We start from the raw sequence: 8367 nt of genomic DNA on the forward strand, positions 1-8367 counted from the left end.
GGGCTGCGGCCTCCCCCCGCCGCGCCTGCCGAGCGCCGGCACAGGGCCGCTAGCAGGGCGGTGTCTCCTCCGCCCGCGGCCCCGCGGGCTGCTGCGGGGGAGGGACGGGGCGAGACTGTTGGTCGGATGGGTTCTAATACCTTGTAGGAAAGGAAAGGAGGGAATGTGACGTTCACAGAGCGACTTCTGCAGAAGTATCAGGGTACGCCTGAGGCGCCCAGGACCTTATAAAAGAAGTTATTTGTCTCCACGTATTGTTTTTATCCTGGAGACGCTGCAAAGAGGCAATGAAAAGATTTGCTCTCCAGAGACTGTTCAGCACTCACCCTTTGAAAGTGAGGGTAGGTTAGTGTATTTCTGGTTAAATACCCAAACGAATCCGAGCAGTAAGTTTTCCAAACTTCTCCGTATCTTCTTAAGCAGAGCCTGTATCTTGTGTTTGTCATCATAAACTAACATAATTTTAAAAAAAGGGTCTTCTGCAAGAATTTTGTATAAAATAAAGCATAGTTAAGCACATGACAAATTTTTCCTTATCTGGAAAATGACATCGGGAAAAAACAGCATTATAGAAACTTACCCTTAAAGTCAAACTTTCTACAGGCTTGGTTGTCCCCATCCTCTCACAGTACCAGTAGCTATTTCAGTATGATGACTTAACCTAAGCAGGAGGTATTGGCACCTCCTAAAAATATCTTTATCCTATGTAAAGGAGTAAACCAGTTGACATGGTTTTACTGAAAGGTTTGTAGGTGGGCACCCCCCATATGAAATGCTTGACTGAAAGGGTTGTGAATCACTGGAAGTTTAGTATGAGCTGCTAATTTAATTTCTTTATATTTTTACACTGCAGTTCCTAAAAAAAACAAACAAAAAAAAAAAACAAAAAAAACCCACAATCCAAACCCAACAAAACAACAAAAAACACTTTTAGTTTCAGATTAGCATCTTTCATTTATGCAAAAATGTCAAAATCTGTTTGATTTCTCTAGCTAAAGAGATTTTTCCTAACATGGAGAGAAATTCCCAACAGGTTTGAAATGTTCTGGCTACTATTGTGTACAGAAGTAGAAAGAGGTTTTTAGATTATTCCTATATTTTTATTTCTGTGAGGAGGTAGGTGACTTTCTAGAAAGTAAAACTCACTGGAAATCTCAGCAGCCTCCAGATATCCTTTGCACTGAGGCCAAAACCAGCAATATCTCATCTTCCTTCTCCAAGCGAAGCAAACCACACGATTTAACTTTCTGTTTCAAATAAAATAATTTATATATGCGTCATTTATGTTGCTTGTTCTCTTGCCCCTGTTACCCACAGGGTGCGAATACTGAGACAGGCAACAGTACTGGCTAAATATGTTTCTCAGTTTCAAAGGTTCTTGTAGTTTACACAGGAGCTGCCTCACCGAATTTGAAGAACACCGTGCCTTTGTTAGTTTGATTGTCATTCATTTCAGTTAAGCGTCACTCATGGAGGCTTATTGTCTTGCAGTCTCATTTGGTTGCATAGCCATAGGCAGATCACATTTGAATTCTACAGTTTCAGTTCATGATTGTCCTCCCCTACGTGTAATCAATTGTACAGAATGTAATAATTTTATAGTATTGTGCTTACTGCACTGACATAACAGACAAGCCAGAAACGAGCCACAAAATATTTCACAAAGATATGCAGTTGATGAAAATTACCCACAAGTTTGAGGTCTTAAGTGAAAAATTATCATTTTGAATTCAGGCAAACAATTTTCTGCTAGTAAATTTTTTTTTCAGGTTGGTTGTTATCTAGTAGAGTATTACTTCCCATTTCCTTCAGAGAAAAATGTAGCATTTAATACACCTGTATCCATTCTGGCTGAGGTAGTTCCACAGTTAGATGAAGTTTCGTATTATGTAGCAGATGTAGTTTTGGTGATCTGTTTTTTTTTTTTTTTTTTTTTTTTTTTTCCTTAGCAGTGTTTGCAAACATGTAGTCTCCTCTTTGTAAACCAAGGGAACAGTAGTTTGATCCTGGTTCAAAAAAAAAATGGTTAAGGCTTTTAACTTTTATATATTTCTGTGGCTGAAATGTCAGTTTCTCTTCATTGTCCTTTTTTGTTGTGCGTTTACTGAAGATTTTTATTGCTTGATTCTTACCTGGCATTTGTTTGTGAAGTGAATCTTTGGATATATAAATACTGTTGGTGGTCCAAAGGTTGGGCTTTTTTTAGTGTTACACAGAGATTAAGATGCAAACATGAAATTGATCTTGAATTCTAGCCTCCAGAACAGTAATGCTAATGGAGCCAATTCACTGAACCTAATATATTTTCCATAAGCCTCTTAGATTGCAGAAACAAATGGACTCATTATTAATTAAATGTTAGTATTGTGATGATAGTTTTGCAAATATAATTGGTTTTAATATATTTAAGTTTCATACTTTGAAAAGGACAAACCACGATTTTGGTAAGAAGGCCTGAGTGCTGTATAGAAAAGTGTTCATGTGAGCTTCAGGGCAAAGCTTTGTTTAATATTCAGTTCTTTTTTCTGGGTTGTAGAAATATGGTATATTTAACCATGGGTAAGTGTTACTGCAGACACTTGACTTGTGTAAGCAACTGCAGCTTCTGCTATGTTCTTCATTTAGAAACAATTGTTTTCATCTCTGAATTTGATTTAACTTGCTGAGCTTCGCTGAACAAAGACAGGATAATATATTAGTGTAAAGTCTGATAACATTTTGGCAATTCTACTTGTACTTGTATGCAGTGCAGGGTGCATGAACACCTTTTACTTCATTAATTAAAAAATATATAGAACCAGTATTCTTGATATCAGAATTAGTAGTATGATTATGCTACAGTATTTGCATTATTTTGGAAATTGTTAATAATACTCTTTATATAATATATATACATAAACAGTCATACATTGGTATATGCACACACACACACTCCAGAAATGACAAATCCTAAAGACCCTTTCCACTTCAGATTCCAATTCAAGTGTCTTATGCCCCAGAACTCTGTCTTTCTCTGGAGGACTAAGCTGCAGTGGTTTGAGATAGTATTTCCCCTTTCTGTCTGTTTTATTCCTGTGGAAGACACTGAATGCATGTAGGTACATCAGCTGCTTCAATTTACAATCTCCTACATTAACTTTAATAATTGATAACGGTGCATTTGAAGTAATATGTCAGCCTATGAGCTAGTTTGAAGCAAAACCACACATACTTGTCCAGCAGCCTAGTACAGGTTTAGTGATTTCCAGAAAACATTTGGGGAAATTACACCAAAGTCTTGCAACAGTGTCCGTTAGACTCCATCTGTCAGAGACCTTAGATCAATTTTGCATGACTTATATTCCTCAAGAGCTACATCTCAGAGCTGTGATCCAGGAAATGAGAGAGATCAAACAATTAGCAACTAGCTCAATTAAAAATACTTTATAACAGCTTTCCCTTTGTATGTTTTGGTTTCATTCAAGGACATGGGATTAATTCTTTCTATAAATTGTATCTCTATATAAAAAAATTATTCTTTAGAATATTTTCTGTTTGTACCAGATATATAATATGGAAAATAATCCTGCATTTTGGATTTCTATAAAAATGAATAATTTCCTAAATATTTTTTCTGTTCTTCTTTGGATGCTAATCAAATCTGTACATATTAGACTCCATTTTATTCCATAATGTGCTCTCTCTATGTTTTATCTGAATTTTCTCCTTTAAATTTTATTTGCTTGAACCCTTCTGACAAAAGTTAAAGGAAGAATTGTGCATTGAGAATGATATTAGGACTAACCAAACATGAAAACCTCAAGCAGTGAAGGAAAGATAGTTTGCTGAGATGCTGTTATAACATAGTTGGCTCTGTAACTCTGTGTACAAGAATCTTGCATTTTTTGTCTAGAACTTAGGATAGGGGGAATTCTGCTACTAGCAAAATTATGCCCTAGACAAAATGTAAAGGTGTCATGTTTAAGTGTCAACAATCATATATAAAGAGCTTGCTAGAGATTATAAGTATTGTATGCCTAACATTCTATGCTGCTTGGTTTACACAAGGGTCTAGGGTAAATTTAGGACTTTCTTAAAAGCAATATACATTGTTTATGCTAGATTTGTTGTTGTTGTTGTTAGAAATCATACATTTTCTTTAAATGTAGATTTAAATGAGTATACTGCTAGGGGAAAAAAGAAAGTGATAGCCACTTAGAGTTGAAGACTCCAGCTAAAATGAAATTTAATATATTGTGTTTAAGATGCCAGTGTATGAGGAGTCAGCACTGCTACAATTTGTATAATAAAATCATCAGAACTGGGAGAACAGTAAGAATTACAAGATCTGTAGAATGATTTTTAATTGGGATTCATGTTGTCTACACAGGGAGGAAAAAAGCCTTGAGATGTAGAAGAAAGAAGAAAAATGGAGGATGTAGCAGGCAGTATCTGTTGTTCTTGAAATCAAAATTGTAAGAAGTAGTATGTGATTATACCTGGTCCTAGCATCCATTCTTTGTTACTAAGATTTGGAAAACACTGGTTAGCAGTAACTGTACAGCTAGCTAAATAGTAAATATTATTTGGTACATTTTATTAAGGCGAGGAACTGCAGGTGGATTTCCTACTTGCTTACATATCTGTGCAAGACAGTAGGGCAGGGGAAATAAATCTTGTTCTTTCCTTGACTGCAATGCAGATCTGGCTCTGGGAGGGGTTTTCATATCCGCACAGCTCAAACACATGGTCAGCGTTCAGCCAATAGTTAGCCTTACATCTGGCACTGGATTTGTGTGACTCAAAATGCCTTTTCTGACTACTAAACATGAAAATCTCTCACTTTTTTTTTTTTTTTTTTTTTTTTTTTTTTCTCCCTAAATTGAATTTGCACACATTCTTCAGACTGTGATTTATATCAAACATAATTTTAACTGCTTATCTGGTATACATTGTGGCTACCCTAACAACTACTTTGCAAACGACTGCCACAGACAGGATTTCTTTAAAAACGCAGCTACATAGATGATTCCTTTCCTGTACTTACTCTCCCAGCTATGCTTAAACTGTTTTTTGGTGGCAAGCTATGTTTCAATCTGTTTGTAAATTGTACTTCACTTTTAACTATTACACTCCCCTGGCAAGTCAGATATTTCAAAATACATTGAATTGATTTTTTACATAATTATTTTCTGATCTGTTCCTGCTGAGAAACATTTCATTAATTTTATAACATATATTTGAGATTTTTAGATTACTGTGATGCAAGAACATAAGTACAGTTCTTCATATATAGCATGTAACATATGTAATTAAGCTTATGTCTTTCAAAAGCTGCCAAAATACATTTAAATTCCAGAGGGTAATACCACATGTGCTCATGTTTGCATTTGGAAAATTAAGGCGTATATGTTTTTAAAAAATCATCAAGTCTTCATAATGAATCCCATACGAGTTTTCTTTTTTCTTTCCTAACACAGAAATTTTGTATTCAGTTAGAAACAGATATTGCTAAATACAAAATATTATGCCCTAAAATATGAGTGCTAGTTTAAATCGATATCATAAGCATTATAATAGTTTCTGATAAGTATCTTATCATCCTTTCTCACTATATTTAAAATGGCTGTACTGACCAGTACCAGGAGTTCAATGAAGATGTTGGGCAAGTAGAATAAAATTCTAGAGAATGTCAAGAACCAATCTACTTATTGCAGCTGATTAAATCACTTAAGAGAAATATATTGAAATTTCTGGGAGAATATAGCCAAAGGTGAGGAAACTGCAGCTGGTAGTTACTCATTTGTACACTCAGAGACCTCAAGGTATAAACGGATGTATTTCATAGAAAATTGTGTTATGAGTTTAAAAAAATGCCCTGTAATGCTAGAATACTTGCCACGGAAATGGCTGCACATGCTTGTTTACCAAATATTGTAGGTCATGTGCAATAAACACAGTTGGAAAATGCTGAGTAGTGGAAATATTTATGGCAATATATAACCTGATGACATTTCTGCCTTCAGGACACACATGGTTTGAATTCATTGGCCATATAATTAATCATTTTCTATGTGTTAATAAGAGGATGGTAATATAAGCAGATCGATTATGCAAGAGAAATCTAAGATAAGGTCAACTACCTAATTCATAAAAATGTATTAATGTTTAAGGCTATAACTTTCAAACAAGTTACATTGTGTAAATGAGAACAATTCAGATTTAAAATGTTGCTATTTTGCTTTTAGAAAAATACAAGTATTTTTGGTGGACTTTCCCCTGAAACCTGTCAGTCTTGGTGAAATGTAGTATGAAAACTAGTACCTTTTAATGTTTGCAACCATGTTGCTGTTGTATCATCTGCATGTAATGTGTATTTAATCAGTCTGTATTATCCAGGCGTCAGAAGACATGGTTACAATATCTTGTACTAGATATAGTTAAAATGTAGTTTGATTTAGTGGTCTTTAAAATATTTAATAAACTGTCTAACAATGTCCCCATAGAGTACAAAAAAATTCTGGATAAAGGCTTTACAGTTATAAAATCCAATTCTTGTCCTATATACCTTTCTTGCATTTTATGTTGGCTGAGGATGAGGCCTACAATCTCAGCAAGCCTAAGTAATTTGCAGATATTATATATTTTCATATTCTTTCTGGGTGTCATTTCAGAGACTTGTTACTCAAAACATGGAGATAAATGGGTCTGTTTGCTTCACTTCAGTGGGGCCAACTTGAGGAAGTATCACCTGGGTGTCTGACTTTGGAGCAGTTTCTTATATTTTTGCGTCTATCAGTATACAGTATTTTATTTAAAAATCAAGAAGGGTGCTTCTAACATGTAAATACAGAAAACATGCAGCTGGCTATTTCTGTAATTTAAAGTTGCCATTTTATCTAAGCAAGAATTAACTGCTTTTCATGTGCTTATATGGACATGTGCTAACTCTCCGGTATACCTGTTGCTTTTATTCCCTCTGTCTCGTGAAGTTAGCTATGGGATTAATTGCATTAGTTCGGGGGGTTTTTTGTTGTTGTATTTTTTTTTTTTTTCTTCATTCTGTAGTCCTGTGCCCAAACAAAGCCTCTGTCTTGCCTCTTTTTTTAGTGTAACACCCTTTCAAGAGCTTCAGAAAGGAGACTGATGCAATTATATAGCACATCCCAGTGGAAAACTAGGACTACTATGTGAGGCCTGGAGCAGCAAGGCAATATTCCAAGTTGACTGCTGGAAACCACAAATCTTGACCATTATTGCAAAACTTGTGATAGGAACACAGAGAAGATTATTATTAGCCAGTCATGGAGTATTAAATTATACATGACTGCAGCACTGCTGAAACATCAGCCACCAGCCTAAAGCTCTTCTTTTTGTTCATTTCAATGACAAGAGGCAGATTCACCTGTTTTGACCTTTGGATTAAAGCTGTCAATATTGATTTTTAAATCTGCTTATAGTCCATCTTTTGATCCCAAGTTTTTTTTTGTTGGTGGTGTTTTGGGTTTTTTTGTGAAATTCATCTCTGAGATCCCATTTGCACTAAAACAAAAGCACTTATGTTTCCAAGTGATTTACATGTATTTTGGTCTTAGAATGCTGAGGAAATTGGCAGTATGTAAGACGAAAAATGTACATTTCACCCTGTCATTAGAGTTTTACTTTAGTGGTATTCCACCAAGAATAGAACATAAACTTTCGTCTGTTCTAGCATGACTTCTGTGTGTCTGCAGTAGCAAGCTTCTTTACTCTAATGAAAGCTAATTACTGGACCAAAACAGCTGTTGCTGAATTACTTCTCTATGAAAGGTAATGAGGAGAAGGGAATATTTTGGTATTAAATACAGTTTCTTTTGGAATGTACATGTCCCTACTACATGCTGCTAGATATTATCTTAGCTTGATAAATGTCCCACAGACCTTCAGATCCTCATACCAAGGACCTTATTCCTTTGTTGTCTGACTTGCATAAATGATAGTAGTATGCCAGAACCCACATTATTTACCACTGTGTGAATACCACTAGTGCAGAAAGTCTTTTCAGGCCTTGCCAAAAGTGTCTCAGGCCTTCCTGAGATTCCCCTGGACACTGCTGCTCTTCCTAGAGCTCTGTGAATGCTCCTGATTCCACTGAGGACTGCATAGGAAATTTGCTACGTAACACTGTAGGACTGCCACCTTGTTATTTCTATATGACAGTTTAGCCTTGCAAGGTCACAGTTTAGGTAGGATGATTTGGGAAGAGGAGTAGGCTAGAGTTCTATCTTAGTTGTGACAATCAGCTGTGCTTTAACCATTCTGGGAGGAACTGTGTTATAAATACAGAATTACAAGTATTTTGAAAAATTCAAATAATACATAATTGCTCATTTTTATTTCCTGGGGGGG

Source organism: Athene cunicularia (genome assembly GCF_003259725.1).
Source record: "Athene cunicularia isolate RWA chromosome 7 unlocalized genomic scaffold, athCun1 chr7_part1, whole genome shotgun sequence".
NCBI lineage: Eukaryota > Metazoa > Chordata > Aves > Strigiformes > Strigidae > Athene > Athene cunicularia.